This window comes from Podarcis pityusensis (assembly GCF_964106645.2).
Source record: "Podarcis pityusensis genome assembly, chromosome: 1".
Classification (NCBI taxonomy): domain Eukaryota; kingdom Metazoa; phylum Chordata; class Lepidosauria; order Squamata; family Lacertidae; genus Podarcis; species Podarcis pityusensis.
In genome coordinates, this window is record NC_138028.1 from 91,130,602 (window position 1) to 91,149,429 (window position 18,828).

Below are 18,828 nucleotides of genomic sequence, written 5' to 3' on the forward strand. Positions count from 1 at the left end.
CATATGAGAACAGTTTTGGAAAATATCTATCTGTACTTGCCCTGAGTTTATAGAGTGAAATTGGTATCTTGAAAATGAATGGGTCATTTATATTCTTAGAGATCTCCCTGCCCATGTTCCACAATTTTATTTTAAGAAAATTGATGTTCTGTTTCATAAATCCTTATGGGGACCTGAAAGAACACTACACATTCATTTTAAAATATACAATTCCCAATGGAACCTGGAAGCTCTTGCCTTCATAACTATTAAGTACCATAGTGCTTTTTAATGCTTTTCTTCTGTCTGATGGAGGTGACTGAATGGGCAAAGATAGAAATGTCACAATTAACTCCTTTGGAAAAGTTGGCATTACTTAATCTGAATATCCCTAAGACCCCAAACCTAATGGCTTCATTGGTTGGCCTGGAAATCAATTAATATTTCCTTAGACGCAGCCCCTTTCCCCACATGGATCTGAAATTGGCCTATCACATGCAACATTAAATCCTTATTTAAAATCAACAATGTTTTAACACTCACAAGGACTTTGCTTCTCCCCCAGGCCTGACTGTGCTACCACATGAGGGAGGAAACAAGCCAGAAATAAGCTAGTCATGACATGTGAATCTAGGCTTATGATCTGTTTCCTCCAAACAAACCATGAGTAATACGGTAAGAACAAACCTTGGGTTCCCCTTGTTGTTTGTTTGGCGAGAAGAAAACTACAAGCCCTGGTTCACATGTTAGGACAAGCCAAACTCTGGCTTGCTTCCCGGTTGCACAGTCAGGCTTCTAGGAAGAGTAAAGTGCTCATGCTCATTAAACCACAGCGTGTGGTTTAATGTTGTTGCGTGCCAGTCCGGCAACTCTTGAAAAACTCAAGAGATTTGTACTTGAAGCATGTCAGTTGTATAGGCTCGATTGGTATCTCTGCTGATTGGATCATATAATGTTAAGAGCTGCTTCAAGCAGAATTGAATTTGCCTCCTAACATGCTATGGCAATATTTACAATTGCAGTGTTGCTTGGTTTCGGAATCATATCCTGAAATCCCCTACTCATTTTTTCAGGTGTGGTCTGAAAACATTCAGGAAAACCTGGTCCATATGAACCATAGATGTCCTAGGTTTGGGAATCTGTGGCTCTGCAGATGTTGTTGGACTCAACCAGCAAACCCTCCAAGTGCCCCTGTTTTCCAGGGATGTCCCTGATTTAGAGAAGCCGTCCCAGTTCCTGATTTGATCTTGGAATGTTCCACTTTTCCTTAGGATGCCCCTATTTTCATTGGAGAAATGTTGGAGGGTATGTAACATCATCCCTGGCCATTGGCCATGCTGGCTGTGGCTGATGGCAGCTGGAGTCCAAGTTCTGGAGGGACACAGGTTCCCTGAAGGGCAATTTAGGCACTTTCTATATATGAACTTTCAGTTCTTTCATATTGAAGAGGATAGTATTTCAGCATTGGCAGTCCTTTTGCTTTTCTCATATTGATCAATTCTTAAGAGGACAGGTTGTAACTCAGTGGAAAAGAAGTTGCAACAAATGTGAGGTTTCTGATACCTACAATTTATTTTAGCGGAAATATGTTTAAGCACAGAGGCCTATGCATGTTCTGTCTGCCCCACACCCTTTCCCCCTTTCCCATTCTTTCTCTTTATTCTGTTTTTTTCATTATCCTAATCTTGAAAATGCATTCCACTTAATTTTCCCATTTTAAAACAAAGGGAAGTTTGTAATGATGGCTGATTTCCATTATTTGGATTGCTCTGAAATTTAGCAAGTAAACTAACTTCAGTTGTTTACATGTTATAAATTTGATTCTCTCAAACAAGGCTAAGTGGTTTCAGATTTACTTGGATTTCTGAGTGGATTTACTTAGACCCACCCACTCACCCTTTAAAAAAGGTATTGTTGTTGCTTCTACTGGAATGCTGTGAGAAGCATCTCTCAGCTCTGCAAGGATTATCTTGTAGCTGTGGCCTTAGAGCTCTGAGTAATTGAATTTCAGCTCTGAAGTAAAATGAATGTGGAAGACTAAAATGAGATCGCTGCATGAAATTATTTAATCTGTGAGCAATCAAGACAAACTAATCCATTAATCACTCTTGTGTTTACATGCTTCTATAGATGCAGATAACTACAAAGGGAAACACTACTGACACAATGTGGGGCTGAAATTAAAGCAGATTACAGTCAGCAACAACAACATAGAAGGCTGTTTTTAAAAAGGAATAAATAATTACTGCCACCTAATTTTTTGTTTTTATTATGGCACAGATATATACCATTCATATCTATTAGTTCCAATGGCTGTGAATGGCTCCTTACCCTTTTTCTCACTAGAACAGGGTCTCTCAAATATTATACTGAAGCAAAATATACAACACTAGAATTTTACAATTGAAATGCACTTACCTATCTTACTTCTTGATGTTAGGAACCACATTCTCACCTTAACCTGCTATAAATTTTGTTCCAAACAATTGCTCCTGGCAGTATACCTACAACAAGCATTTTATGACCACACTAGGGGCCATATCGACCCAGTGTTTATGAATCTCTGCGCTGCCTTCAAACATTATTCTAGACTAGTGAGGACCACTTAGCGGAAAAGGTGCACACAATCAACCTCACTCACATTTAGATCATTTAGATCAGGGTGGAGAACCCAAGGCATCCCAATGTTCTGAACTACAATTCCCATCATCCATGACCATTGGCCATACGGGATGGAGTTGATGGAAGTTGGATTCCAACAACACCTGGAGGGTTCCAGGCTCCTCACCCCTGAGTTAGCTCCCACTCCTGGTCCTGTAGACAAAGGTTTCTACAAGAAGCACCTTCAATAGCACCATTACTAGAAGCTCACTGATCATGTAAGGAGACCTTCTCTTAATGGCTTCATATTTGAAGCCTCATAGTAACTCAGATGACCTCATTAATTAAAACTGAATTTGAGGGTAGGGTTTGTGTTCTTTCCTCACTGTCTTATTATCCCAGCTGATTAGGGGAGAGTTCATGGAAAGCAGCTGTTTTATTGAAATTACGTTTTTCTGTGATAGAAGATACAGATGTTCAGTTCTTTCATCTTCTAAAACCAGTGCCTTAATCTCGGGATTCTTGCAGGCTTTAGTAGGCTTCATGCACACTATTATGTGCAAGGACCTCCAATTCATAGGCTCACACAGAGAACAAATGTTTGGTGCCAGTTTGTGGGGCCCAGGAGTAAGTTTACAAGAGGGGCCTGATTTTTAAAAGCTTGAGAATCACTGTGCATATGATAATCAGAACAAACCAGGAACAATTTGAAAGTGACAATGAGCAGCTGATGCTATCAAGAACAAAAATCATAGCACTTGTGCTACAGCTTTGATGATGCTTTCTCTAGTTTATGAAACATCTGAAACCTGTATTTTCAACTTCCAGCAGAGGGCCTGCAAGCTCCCTGCTTTCAGCTCGTCCAACAACACACAGCATGTCCAGTTGTCACACTACCTGGAGTAGTATCCTGTCGTTAACCATAGGGGGGCTGGGATGGAGGATCTAAAATTGGCAAAAACAACACTGCCTACAATGGCTGCCATATATCTGGATTTTCCTAGAAATCTAGCCGATTTCTGCCTGGACACTGCTTGCGGCCACAGTAATCCATATATGTCCAGGTAATTCTAGATGGATGGCAGCCCATCAAACTCTGGGATTAGATCCCTAATTTCTATTTAGGCTTATAACACCTCAGAAGTGTGTACAGACTTATTAACTGAAGTTCAGAACATTCCTGTGTTACTCAGAAAAGAAGAATATTCTATTCCTGGCAAAAACACTCCAGGAGGGTGTAAGGTTCAGGAGGGTGCGCCACCTAGAGAGAGTCCTGAGTGCCAAAGAGATGCCTCGAGGGCAACATGTGGCCCACAGGCCTCTGATTTCATACCCCTGGTCTAAATATTTGTATATCTGAAATACACAGTGGCTAATGAAATATAGCTGGAGAAGGAACTGGCAAACCACTCCAGTATTTTGCCAAGAAAACTCCATGGACATAAAAAATGAGAAGCTTTGAGAAGAAAGTGAGAGTTTCCAAGGCATGCTCTGGTTCATGGGGTCACGGAGAGTCGAACATGGCTAAGATGACTAAACAACAAACCACAATGATACATACATTTTGAACTGCAGTGAGATAGGATCAGATGTGCCTCTATATGCTGAAAAGGCATGAGTGAGGTGGCCACAGCCAGCCAGCCTGCCAACACAACCACAGGTTAAATGTGTGGTAACGAGGAAAAGGGGCCGTGCACATGTACATCAGGGTGCACTCAAGTGAACAAGCATACCCCACAGTGCTGGGTTAAACCCTGTGGAGGGCTCTAGGCAGTCAAAATCTCGGCCTCCCCCTTGCAAGTTATCTCAAAGCTTTCACTCAGCTACTCATGAATATTCTACTAGGATCTGGCGTCAGTGGGAACGTGCGACACACAGAAAGCTTCTTATCTGGATGTTTCTCGTGTGCACACTCCAGTGCAATAACACTGAACTAAGAAAGATTTATTGTAATTTTCTTTCAAGATCAAATCAATAATATTTTGATCCGTTGTTGCAGGGCCCCTAGAAGGCATGGGCCCATAGGCCGGTGCCTACTCTGCCTATTTGGTAATCCAGCACTGATACCCTGCCCCCATTTATTGCCCTACTTCCCACTGAACCCTGTGTAATATAACAATTACAAGTGGGTAATTCCAATAATCACTTTCTAGTCCCTAGTTCCCCATCATGAAGCAGAAATGCTTCTGCCACCATTTTTCAGAAAAATGTCCACTTTTCTTTGCAACAAGTTCCTTGAAATGTTGCCTAGAAGGCTCTAATAATGAGGAAGCAGCTTTTGTCCAGTTTATTTCCTTCCTAATCCACTTATGTCTATGTGCCATGAAGGAAACGAGCCTGTGCTGGGCAATTATTTTGGAGAAGAAAACACAGAAACAGCTCTTTGCTCCACTGAGCCCTGTGCCAGGGAGTCCTAAAGAGGTCAGACCTTGACTCAGAGAGGAAGTTTGCTGCAGGCAGATAGATTGGCGGAACAGAAGAGAGCTTGATGGGATGGGGCGTGCTGCAAAGGAACTTCCTGACTCTTGTTTCCCCCCGCCCCTAACTAAAAGTTTTATGCTATTTCTAGCTGTTCCAAAATCCAATGACAGAAGAAACAAATCACCACAGTGGGAGGAATCTTTAATCACAGCACCCTTACCCAACAGATGCTGGTAAGCTGACCTGTATGAAGTGGGAGGTCAATGCTATTTGGTGGTTCTGAATTCAAGACATGCTGAGATGCTTTCCTTGCCTTGACATTGCCCATCACAGTGTTATATCTGCTTGTCTGTCACAATTGTAAAAAATCTATCATCTATCTATCTATCCCACATAAAACATTAAGCATTATGCTACACCTGCTACTTCAGATGAATATTACGGTGAGCAAAATTGGAACCGTAGTTATCCAGTGTCCAAGGTAATGGATCTGTGCTGCAGTAAGAGCATTCAAAAGTGCCCACCCTTTTATGTAGGTAGTCAAGTACATATATTAGCAGTGTTCAGCTTCAAAGTTCTTTGGGGAACTTATCATGCTACTCAGATGCAAGTTATTTTGATCACAGTTAATGCCTCCCAGGCAACAGGGATTTCTGTCACGTTATAAAATTCTGGGTATTACTGTGCAGTAGGAGGTAAAAATAATTTGCCAGCATGCAAACAAACTCCGATAAGCATAAACTAAACCTAAAAAAAAATCAAAAAAATCATCCCCCTCTCATTGTGCTTAATTCTTCACAGTTCACAGTGTGTTTTAAATGGCTTTCAGGAAGCTTGAGTCCACAATGCTAAAGTCTGATGAATCAGCATCAGAAACTGGAGTGAGTGGTTGCTGGGAAGAAGTGATGGATTTGGGGTAGCAGAATTGCATGAGGTGAATTTCAGCATAGCAAGCTACTTAAATAAATCCCGGAGATGGGGACTTGAATCAGCTGGAGAACAGAGAAAGGAAATCTGTGGCCTTTTAGATCTCATTGAATTCCAACTCCCAGCACCCCTGACCATTGACCATGCTGGCTGGAGCTGATGGGAGTCAGAGTCCATCAACATCTGGGAGGGCACCACACCGGTGATTCCTGCCCTAATGTTTAAAATATTACTGGTCAAATTGTGGGAATTAGACTTTAGTTCCCATTTGCACAGTATGCAGAAGACAGCCCTGGGTTGTTTGACTCTTTAATTAGTTCTCTTTTTCCCTCCTATAAAAACCACGCAAGACACTCTCTTTTAAAGTTAAAGAATAAATAACTTTTTCTTAGTGTACGTGCAGTTCCTGCTTAAATATACTATGCAGGTAGGTGATGAGTATTCTGTAAACCGCCCTGAGACCTGCGGGTATAGGGCGGTATATAAAAGCAATCAATCAGTCAATCAATCAATCAATCAATCAATCAATCAATCAATCCCAGGCTTCTAAAAACCAGTAAAAAGAGTTAGGGCAAAAGATCTGCTATAAGAATCCTACTCCTACATATGGTTCTCCATTTTTAACCCCATATGGTTAAAAATCCCACTCTCCACAACTTGAGCAGTCTTGTCCCACACATGAAATTTTACTTTTCACTGTTTGGGGGCCACTAAAATGATGATTACCTATTCATTATTGTGATAAGAGTCCTCTTCCTACAGGAGCAGACCCGCAATGTGCAAAATAGCTTCCCTTTTCAGTGATGTGGCCTCTCCAGCAGACATGAGCTGCAGAGCTAACTAATGTTTGCTGTCTGTGTGGGGGATTTGTCATTTTCCATGGTTATTCTGGTCTATATTCAGTGCTTTGGAACTTTTCTGCACAATAAATAGCTGATTCAGCATGCCCAATGGGTGGTGAGGTGAGTCAGACTCATGCAATTTAAGTCAACGTCCCCAGCTGTAGGAGATGCAGTGTACTTTGGCCATGGCAAGAAAACAACAGTCATTGCTGAGGTAACCGGAGTGAGAGGAAGCAGAACTCAGAGCTCCACCAGATAACCTGTTTATGGAGCATTCATCCTGATTTGCTTGCACAAAGCTTACATGATGGTTAGAATATGGTCTGTCTTTATTGGGCATGTGTTTTGAGTTGTTTACAATGCAGTTATATGACAATGGACATTCGCCTGCATCCATTCTGATTCGCTTGTGAGGTGTTCACATGTCTTCCCAGTAATATTTACCTCACATTTTTCAGTCCATGACACCGACACTTCCCAAAATGCAAAAAGTCTGTTTTCGGGTTTTTTTATTAGAGTAAATTAGTTCCTCTAGAGCAGGGGTGGCCAACTCCCAAGAGACATCGGTCTACTCACAGAGTTAAAAACTGGCAGTGATCTACCCCTGTTTTTTGGGGTTCAGGTCAAAGTTGTTGAGCTTTTCCTAGGGAAGAGGAAGGGCCGTTCTTTAGGGGTTCAGTTCAAAGTTGTTGAGCTTTTTTTTATGGGCTGCAGGGCTAAAATGTCTAGGGGAGCCAAATTCCATGGGCTTCTTTGGGGGGAGCCAGTGATCTACCACTGACATCCAGTGATCTACCGGTAGATTATGATCTAGCTGTTGGACGTGCCTGCTCCAGAGCAGCTTTTCTTAACCTTGGGTTCCTAGATGTTGTTGAACTACAACTCCCATCGTGGCCAGTGGTCAGGGATTATGGAAACTGTAGTTCAAGAACATCTGGGGACCTAAGGATGGGAAAGGCAGAGAGGGAGAGGGAGAGGGAGAGGGAGAGAGACCAAAGGCAGCCTCAGGCATCCCTTCAGCATGCCTATACAGAGCTCCCCTCCCTCTGGCTACCAGCTGCCCCTGCTGAGGCCATCAGAGGAAGAGAAAGCAGCACTCAGGCATGGCCAGTGCTCAGGTTTTATGGGAATGGTAGTCCAACATCTGGATGGTACTAAGTTGGAGAAAGCTGCTCTAGAAACATAGCTGGGATTTGGGGTGCGCATTGATCAAGCTACATCAACAGCAGTAACCAAGCGTGATGCTGTTTATGCTGTCTCCTCACCCACCCACCCATGGGTGTTGAGGTTAGGCAAGGTTTGCATTAGTTCAGGTTAATCTCCATGCACAGCTAACGCTGAAGCCACTTTCCATTAAAGCCCCACTTTAAATGGCTAGAAAAGCCTTGGTAAATGGCTCCACAAAAGGCACACCAGATCATTTGACTCTGAACAGTTGAGGATGGGGCAGGCAGGGGGAGCGCTTGTTTTCAGTTCAGTGGAACAAATCACATCTCTCAGTTTTGTATTCTTAAGCATGTTCACATACTCAGCAGCTTTTTATTAGAGACTTTCTCCTATAATCATAATTATCCGGCTTTCTGGGAAAGCGGAAGTCAACACACGGTCCAAAGGTTTCAGCAACAAAAGCACGACTCTTTGGGGCAATCACGTGCACTTACGGACTTCCCTGATATTTAAAATTACTTCCAAATTATTGCCCCCAACAAATGTTGAATGACCTCTCTCCTATTTTTATGGCAGATGGAACAATGTGGAGAATGTTTATGATAAGATCCACTCCCTGATTCTCAAACACTAACCTTTCGTTATCTCTGCTAGTTTCCTTTAAAAACAAACAACAACACCCCCCCACACACACCCAGGGTGCATGATGTCATATCCTGAGCCCTCCCCATTCCCTGCCTGTCTTTGAAACTCTTACAGAAAGCTAGACACACTAAACAAGTGGACTGCTCTGTTCTGAACATAAGACAATTTATGTGTGGCTTTTGCCTGTTTCATTCAGTCCTGAAGAATTTGATTCAAGGAATCTGAATTCACCACAGTTCAAAGGAAGGAAGAATCCCAAGCACGGTGAGTACAGCCAACGTAGTATGCTTTGAGTCATAAGGAGGGAGTTTAGAAATTCAAATGTGTGTTGCAAATGTGAAATATTGTCTCTATTGCAAACTCAAGAAGGTTGTTCGGTATGGTGAAAACATCAGCTTTAATTAAAAAACCCACATGTATAGTTCTAAATCTTGGATCCCTTAAGATGTATTCAGTGCTCTCTGTCTCTGTCTCTGTCTCTCACAGTCTCTGTCTCTCTGGGTTGTTGTTGTTTGCAGGGGGGATCCTCGTTGAAAATATCTAGCAAAGTAGACTAGAAGTCAGAAATTTTCACTCAGAAAAGCTCTATCACATATGGGGGGGGGGGAATGAACACAGCCTTCTCAAGTTTTAAGATTGTGCAATATGGCTTTGACACAAATTCAAAAAAAATCCTCACAAATATCTACAATGTAATTCAGCTTCAGCACCTAGATTTTGAGACTAACAATGAAGCATTCTAAAGAGCCTGTTACACATTTGATTGCAAGTATTTTAAAAATTAGTTGGTTCAGTAAAATGGCACATTTTTCATTTTGTAGGATCAATGAAACCACTAATGCCCAGGACCCAACATTTCCATCTGTGTACTAGACTTACTTTCATTAGTGCAGTAAACACAGTGGGTTTGATCTAATCTAATTGTGATTGCATCCCAAAGAAATCAGCCTGAAATGTTAATCATGGCTTAGATTCCATTAATTCTAAAAGGAACTTACAATGCAATCCTAGGCATATTAAATCAGAAGGAAATTCCACTATGTTATATAGGACTTACTCCCATGTAAGCATTGTGGTTTTAGTGCAACTAACTATGGCTGCAATCCTATAGCCATTTATCGGAGGGTAAGTCCCATGGAACTCAATGTGACTTATGTGTGAACAGATATGTACAAGATTGCATGATTACTCTGGATCTATCTCTATGTATGTATTGGCTCAATGCTTCAATTCTGTGCACACTTATACAGGAGTAAATTCCATTGAACATTGTGGAATTTACTTCCAAGTAACCATGGACAGGATTGTTCTACTTAGGAGTAAGGATGGAGGATAAATTTCATTCAGTTCATATTTAAAGCTGAATGTATCAAATCTGCATTTTTTGAAACAATATGTGAACCAAAACACAGCTGTCCTCCTAAAAATTGCACTTATCTGAATTTTGCAATGTAGTTCTCTATCCAGTGTTTGCAAAATTGCATTTATTAGTAGAAATTGTGTATAAAAATGAAGGCATCGGTGAAAATAACATACAAAAAATGCATGATAGGTGGAAGTGCTTGCAAAAATGTGTACATTGGTCAATAAAATGTGTTTATTAGGATAAAATTACACAAACATGCTGCTGAATTTTCATGAGAATTTTTTAAAATTGCAAATTGCTGCAAAGTACGGAGAGCTGAATTTACACTGCCTGCTTGCTTAACAGGAATCTGCTTACACAACAGGATTTCTGGTTTATCCCCCCCCCCCGCTCCCCATGCCCACCCAAACCTGGAGGGTCCCCCAAACCTCTGGAGCAGATTTTGAAGGGACACACAGGGGTGTAAGGGAAGGAGAAGCCCCATTCTATGAGCAGAAACCCTCTCATACCACATTGGATTTCACCTCCTGCAATGAATGGGATGTACATTCCAATGATGGTGCTAAATATCTCCTAGTTTCATTGTACAGCTCCAGCCAAAGGAACTGTGCCAGATGATTTAGTGTGCTGTCTGGTTCTCAGAATCATTAGTGGAGTTTCCTATCAGCAGTTGTGTCAACACACTGCTCTTCCTGCTGATTCAGGAACAAACAGTTTCATGCTAAGTGATGAGGATTCCAATGAGAACATGACTCTGTACTAAAGTGCTCTGATGGGCACCTCTTCTCGCAGAACATATTTCGTGGAACTGATAAGTCAACTAAGCTTACCAGAGCGAAACAAAACACATTATTCAAAATGGTTTTCTGTCAGTCTTAACTCATCTTTAAAGTGCAGAGGCTGAGCAAATGCATCAGTTGTGAATTGTTGACACGGCTTAGCACAAGGACAAAAATGTTATGGTTTGGAGAGCTGTGTGGACTGAGGGTGGGTATAATATTATACTCTAATCTAAGAATAGCTAGGTAGCTGCCAGGTTGTATGTGTGGCACATTCTAAGGACAGAATTCAACAGACTTAAGTGGGGGGGGTGCTATCAGGGCAGGACTTTGGGGCAGAAGGCCATGAGCCCACCCAGCCAGGATGAGCAGAATGGTCCCCAAATGCTGCAGGACTGGCTTGCCATAGAAGTGTAGATTTAGAAGGGTTATCTAGTCCAACCTCCTGCAATGGAGGAATCACAGCTAAAGAATACCCAAAAGATGGCCATCCAACCTCTGTTTAAAAACCTCCAAGGAAGGAGAGTCTACCACCTCCCAAGGTGGTTCATTCCACTATAAAATAGCTCTTAACCACCAGGGCATTCTTTTTCCCAATGTTTAGTCAGAATCTCCATTCTTGTTACTTGAATCCATTGGTTTGGGTCCTACCATGTGGAACAGCAGAAAATAGGCTTCCTCCATCTTCCATGTGACAGCCATTCAGATAGCTGAAGATGGCTATCATATCAACTTTCTGTCATCCCTTATCCAGGCTCAACATACCCAATTCCCTCAACTGTTCTTCGCAAGTCCTGGTTTCCAGACCCTTTGTCATCCTTTGCACATCCTTTGTCAATATCCTTCTCAAATTGTGGTGCCCAGAACTGGACTCAGTGTTCCAGGTGGGGCTTCGCCAAGGCGGAATGGAAAATGCAGAAAGTAATGCAGAAAGAAACCACCACCACTGTAAGTCCATAGTGTAAAATTACCCAACTGCACCCCTGTGGGGATAAGCTAGTGCAGGGGTAGGCAACCTAAGGACCAGGAGCAGGATGCGGCCCATTCGCCTTCTCAATCTGGCCCGTGGACGGTCTGGGAATCGGCGTGTTTTTACATGAGTAGTAGTAGTAGTAGTAGTAATAATAATAATAATAATAATAATAATAATAATAATAATTTATTATTTGTACCCAGCCCATCTGGCTGGGTTTCCCCAGCCACTCTGGGCAGCTTCCAACAAAGATTAAAAATACATTAAAAGTATAACGTGTCCTTTTATTTAAAATGCATCTCTGGGTTATTTGTGGGGCATTGGAATTTGTTCATTTCCCCCCAAAAATATAGTCCAGCCCACCACATGGTCTGAGGGACGGTGGCCTGGCCCATGGCTGAAAAAGATTGCTGACCCCTGGGCTAGTGTGACTGAATGCTGCCCCATAGGAAAAACAATACAAAGAAAGTTGCAAACTAGTACACTGGGGAGAGTGCTAGATTGGATCTTTTTGTTTGGCGTGCCATTTTTCTTTGTGGAAGGGTTTTTGGGAGGGGTATAGTGAACCCTTCAATCACGTCATGCTGCACCTGCATTTATAATGTTGCAGTTTTACCTCCCCAGTGAGAACAAGGAACTATTTTTAGGGTAGCAAATAGATTGTTGTGCTTGGACTAGGTAGCCTACTGCAAATAAAGGCACTTCTGGCACAGTGCATAAAAAGTCAAATACAAGGGAAGGGTGGAGAGAATTTGCTTTTCTGATAGCACATCATACAGTAAGCAATTTTGCTTTCTTCCTGTCACCCTTGGAAAGAACTTGCCTTTCCTGGAAAGAACTCATCAATCTGTTTTACTCATCCAGTATCTTCCTTTAAAAACAACAACAAAAAACACTTATGTTGCAGAAACAAGCACTCTTTTCTGTTTTTAAATAACTTTCTCCACTCACGACTTATGAAATATTAAATATGTTGCATGACTTATAAGTGGGATAGCAAGCACTCCTTAAGGAGAAACCTACCTTGTTGCTGAGCCTTCTTGCAAAGGAAAGCAGTCTCTTGTCCTTTAAATAGTTGTGTGTGGATTTTGGTAGGTGAAAATGCTACACTTCCTGCAATCCCTCCCACCCATGAGACCTCTGTCTTTGAATAATACTGTGATTATGATTTAATAGATGGAAGATAGGGTGCAGCAGAACGGGAGAGACAACAACTCCCTGGAAAAAGGGGTGGGAAGTCAATAAAAATAAGAGAAAAGATCCCGGGCTGGGGTAGGGAGAGAACTCTGTATTTGAGTGTGATTGCTCTTTAAATCCAAGGGTGTAGGTGCAAATGTCACAATGCAGATTAGTTACTCTGTAACACAATTTGAGCACCCTTCTGTTCATGCAGATGGGATTTCTCCAGAGCAGAGCACTCACATGAGTTTCTTTTCTCCACTCTACAAAATCAGGAGGGAAGACACCCTTTCATCAGCTGGAATGTTCCCATTTTTCCATGCTTCCTTGCCACTGTGATGTTTCATACACATTATTAATTTGCATTGCTAGGACGAAAGTCATCTGTACAGTTTGGAGCATTTATGCCTTAAAAATGGTAAAATAACAAGCTGATTCTTTGATACCCGATGTATCTCTGTCGTTCCCTAAGGAAGGCAGCCCTTCTTAGGATACTGCATGCTGATTCATGGATTTAACACTGCCCTTATGTTGATCTGAGATGGATTTCTTTACTCAGTAGACACCCAGTTTTGCCCACAAATAGAGGAGGAAAATTCCAGCTTTTCTGTTATATAATATATGCTCTTTAAAATATTTACACAGCCAGCCACGGTGGAGTTTTCCAGGGAAGAGCAGGCCTAAAACTGTATCTACCTATCTATCTAAGTACAAATACTCTGTTAGGAACAAAGAACGTAATCATTCATTCTGCAGACACCATTCCAGTAGAGCTAAGCAGGGAATGGTTAATAAACCCAGGGAGAGTACATTTCCTGTTGCTCAGTGGCAATTGCTGAGGAAACTTGCTTAATCCATCAACAGAGCTGAGTTAACTCTTGATGGAAGGGAAACGATTGTAATTTCCTTTAAGGTATGTCTAAAAGAAAGAGAAAAATAAATCCCAAACTGTATCAAGGCCTTCTTTGCACATAATAATTCCAGAATGGTTACCCAGATTGTCCGTTCTGAAACAACTTTGTTTTTCTTGGGATTTTGATTTTCTTATCTGCATGAACACGGAATTCTCGGTTTTGCAGTTATGGTTTCTCACATGTCACGGTAGCAGAATGCTAAGAGCAGCATTGCAATGTAGCGTTCTCTGCTCACACCTTAATAAACTGACCCCCTGTTCTGATATCATCATAATGCATTTTTTTCTCATTTTGAATAGATGCCGTTTGGGACATACACTATAGTATATGTGAGAATTCCACCCAACTGATAAAAGTTCAACTGGGAATCATTAATGCACTCTTCCCATCTGGTGTACGTAAAATGCAGACCTGTAGCTGCTGAGTAACAGGCAGAAATCCAGCAGGTACAGGTCTGCATTTCTATGTACGCAGAGCTTCTGTAAAGTGAAAAAGGTGGTGTGCCTAGAAACCAGCAGCTTAAAACAGCAATCCTAGCAAGTTTCTAGCACAACTTTCAGTAGGGGGTGGAGGTTATGAAATGTATGTCATGGGTTAATTTCTAAATAAAAATAATATGCATGAAATGAGAGAGCGGCCGGGGGTGTGTGTGGAGAGATTATTTGGATGTCTGAGCAACTAATGGTTTGTTGTGATACGCACAAGCTGCAGCGGGCCTTGTGTTTACAAGCTTCCTGTTCCAGGACAGCCACAAGGGAATCATGGGCATTTGCTTTAATTTTTTATTAATTGTGGTGTATTATTTTATCTGAACCCAACTAATCAGTTTAACTTAATTGTGGTTTGTTTGAAACAAGGCATTCTCAAGCCATGGGTTGTGAATCTGGTTTCTTTCAATAAACCATAGTTAAGATTAAACACTTAACTGCAATTCATGAAAAGCAGAAGTGATTCCTCCTTGAGGTTGTTCCAGAGGAGGAGAGAGGAAATATACACGCCCAAAGCTCACTGCAGTTCCTTCCCATCACGATAAACTATTATTTGTAGCAATGTCTGAACTATGCCAGACTGTGAATGTTCTGTAGCAAGGGAATCAGGCCTCCAGAAGCTCCCTTCTTTATTAGAACTTCCCATCTTGCTAACCAGAGTCCTGGCATTCAGAATAGTTTCCAGGGGTGAATCCCGTAAATGCAGCCTCAAATCAAGTCCAGTAATACACTTTTCGAGCTTCATTCCAAAAGAAGCCCTGCTGCCCATTTTGGGGGATGGGAAAGGGCAGCTGGGGTGGAGGGACAGATTATATTTTTTACCCAGTTATATTTTTTCTAAAATTTATCAGATTAGACCATGAGCCTCCATTTCCATTTTTGCTGCAGATGCTTTACATGGGTGTGTAGCAGACTTGAATATATCTGCATAAGAGATAGCTGGACTTCCTGCCAACTTCCATATCAGTTTGATAACAATAGTTTTGGAAGAAGCATGTCAGGGTCAATAAAAGAAATTTGGCCTCAGGAAAGTTGTAAACAAAGAAAAAAGTGGTTCCTCTCTTTCTGTTTCCTGTTTCCTTGACAGGCTGCACTTCCTTTTGTTTAATTACCACATCATGCGGATATGTGCATCAACACCTAAATCAGAAGAGGGCAATCCTTTTCCAACTGAAGGTCTCATACCCTCCAGGGCTATCTGTGGGGTGGGTCGTGGGGGTCACATGCTGGTGGCAGGCATCCCTGCTTTTGACTTTCAAGCATCTCTTCAAAACTTTTTTGCACTGACAGGCCTTCACAGCTGTTTAGTTTTTGATTAGCCAGTCACTTTAACGGTTATCTGCATTTTATTTTTTTTAATGATTTTTTATAATGTACACTGCTTTGATATTTTATGATATGGTGGTGCAGAAATACTTCTATAGCTAAATGACGGCCAGGACTAAAGCCCAAATTGGATAGGTTTGCTGCTTTTTCTTTCTCTCTCTGCCACCTCTGTCTGTCTGTCTGTCCCCACTCCCTCTCTATTATTCCCTTCCCTCTCCCCATCTTTTCCCAGTAGGCTGACAAGGGAGAGAAAAATTGCTCTTGCCAGAGGCTTGAACTGATCACTTGCAGAGAACTTTTGAAACTGGGTCGAGGGCACAGGTTGCATGCCGCTGACTTGCATGATCAACAGCTGGGGCAGCGCTGACTTGTCTGTAGGAAGCCTGGACAATGGAAGCAGCAGGGTATCAGAAGATAAAAATCTGGGTCACCTTGGAGATCTGAGACTCAGGAAAAAGGAAAGCAGCTCACGTATTGCTTCTCCTGCCAGAAATTACCCCAGTAGCACCATCTTTCAGTAGGTTAGGAAATTGTGACTTGCATGCAAGGACACAAGAAGGGATTCCCCCCCCCTCCTGTTCCGCCCTGTATTCATCGCACACAGCATTATTTGTGCTCTGCTACAGTTCACTTTCTGCCAAAAACTAAGTTACTCGTCTCACTTTCCACTGCAGCAAAATTATGTAAGTAATCATGTAAATTATGTAGTCAGTATGTTATCCAACCCCAAATCTACACACACAATGAAAATGGGGTGTGTGATGCAATCAATTTCTTATCAAATGGGGAAAATGACAGTGAATACAGATTGTATTTGGTGGACTGAATTTACAAGTAATAATTACTTTTGCACTGGAAAAATAAAAAGTAATGATATGTAAGACATACCACACAATGCACAACGTTTCCTTTAATATTAAAGTGAAAGTGTGTGTGTGAGAGAGAGGCTTAGATATGTTGTGGCATGAACTGGGTTGTGCACACAGCACCATCTGCGCACAGCCAATTGCACATGCAGTTTGTAAAGGCTGTATGAGCTGCATGAGCATGTCTGATCTCCACACAAATCCAATGCAGACATGCCCTTATCATTTTCCATCGCACAGTAAGATCCTTTGGGCCCAACTACCTTTAACATCCACAATCCAATTAATTAAGTATCCATTGGCAGGTAAGGTTGGAATGAAAGCATCTCTCTAGCATGCATATGAAAACAGCAAAGATTCTAACCCATAATCTATAAGTGGGTGTGATGCCTTTCCCTATGATTAGAACGTGGGCTGGATATGTGGATCTGATTAAATTTCATGAATTTAATTTGAGAATAGGTAATTTGGGCCCCTATTGGCTACTGTAGACTAATTGGATGACTGAAATATAGCCTAATAAACTAAGAGCAACAACAGCAGAGCTGGTTTTTATAAAATCCACTTTCCTGTGAACTGAAAGTCAAACAACAACCCCCACTGCTGCCCAGCCCTGTGATGAATGGGAAATCTCTGGGGGAATTTGTGGGAAAGTAGCTGCTATAAACCTGTGCAGAGACACTCAGTGGATTATGGCTGATGCCAGAAAAGCATCCTCTCACTTGCTAATAAAAGATGCAACAGCATGTTCAGAGGCTTTGGGAAAGGTAAAGCACAATTGCTGAATCCGACACGTACAAGCCGTGATTACTGCAATCAGCACCTGCCTGTGTGCCTCACCCCACAAAAAAAGCAATCAAGAGATACTTCATTTATGAAAGGCCATGAAGAAACCCCGGCACAGGTGGGGGAGGGGAAAGAGGAGGAATGACAGCCTGTCTTACTCTCTCCTTAGGCTGCGGGCTTTTAGTTAATGTGTGGAAGGCATTGAACACAAAAAAAGTAACTAAATACTAAAATATCTATAATCTGAAGGAAACATATAATTATGTGGGGGAACCAAGAAAATACTAGTTGGAGCAGGGCCAACCCCAATGTTTTCCAACACAATTCCCAGTTTGAACTTTGGTGACATTGTGTGGATGCTGTAGAAAAGATGTGCATGAGTAGCACCAATTCCAAAGTAAACTCCCATCTTGAATCACCTGTTACTTACAAAAACAAAAGTGGATGCTTTCTATCTCTGCATTTGATGCACAAAATGGGGGCAGAGGAGAGCATGTTCACCTGAAGTTTGAACAGGTACTTTCTCATAGCCCCAAACTACCACTTCCTGTTTCAACTGAGCTTGCTGGAAATTTTCCTAGGCATGTTAACCACTGATACATTTGAAGTGTATCTGCATCTAATCTCAGGTCACTTCCAGACCTGTTTATTGAACAGTCATCCTAATTTATTGGTGGGAAATTTAGATGATGTTGGTTATCTATTGAGCATTCATTCTGATTTGTTTGCCGGGAACTTAGATGACTTAGATGACAAGCAAATGTTATCCCACGCTTTCAAGGATGTTTTCCTGTCAACTTCCTTTTTGCAAAAAGTCTGATCTTCTGATGTTCACTGTGCAAGACGTCCAAATTAACTCTGATTTCACAAGCTGAATTTGCCAGTTTGTGATTGAATCCTACCCCAAAAGAGTAACAGGCTGGAAGTGGTCTCAGTGCAGCACTGCTGCACTACATTGGAAACACAGAAAACATCCAGAAAAGGGCAGATAGTTCCCCACCAGGAACCTGGCAGAGAATTTAGGAAGTGAAGCTCACTCACACTTAGCTTCATTCCAGGAGCACAGTTTCATTCTGCTTAATTTTCTGCATTTCAAATTCCTCTTAAGGCAGGACACTAAAAAAAAGAAAGTGGCAATCTTGATCCAGCTTCTCTTCCTTTCCCCATAAATCATAATGAGCAAAGTTCCTCCCAATTTCAAAAGGGCAAAAAAAAGAACCCCCCCCAAAAAACCTGTATTCTGCCAGTCCCCCCAAGCACTCACTCAGAATTCTCAGTTGACATTGGCCAGTGTCAAAATTGTAGAAACAAGTCAGTCTGGATTCCTGACCTATCCATTTTTCAGTATGCTATTTCACTGTTGGGCATAACTGACCTTTTCATTCACTTTTTGATCAGAAAATGAATGCCGATGTGCTTGTCAGAAGATGTTAGCACATTAGAACAAAGCGTGAGAACAGAGGATGGAAAGCAAATCCAAATGAAAAATGTCTTACTGACCCAAAGAGAGGCTTTGATGTTACACACAGAATAATTACTTCTCTGTTGTGCTTGCGCCTGTTTACACAG

General features: G+C 41.7%; 1 protein-coding gene and 1 long non-coding RNA gene across 2 annotated transcripts in view; one reads left to right on the forward strand and one right to left on the reverse strand.

The window, feature by feature from the left end:
- LOC308479250 overlaps nt 1-18,828 on the reverse strand; it is a 199,777-nt gene that overhangs the window by 25,210 nt on the left and 155,739 nt on the right. The window lies entirely within an intron of this gene.
- RALB (RAS like proto-oncogene B) overlaps nt 8,697-18,828 on the forward strand; it is a 28,048-nt gene continuing 17,916 nt past the window's right edge. The window contains exon 1 of the mRNA XM_081009272.1: nt 8,697-8,846. The gene's annotated coding sequence lies outside the window, so the exon portion shown is untranslated. The remainder of the gene's footprint in view (nt 8,847-18,828) is intronic.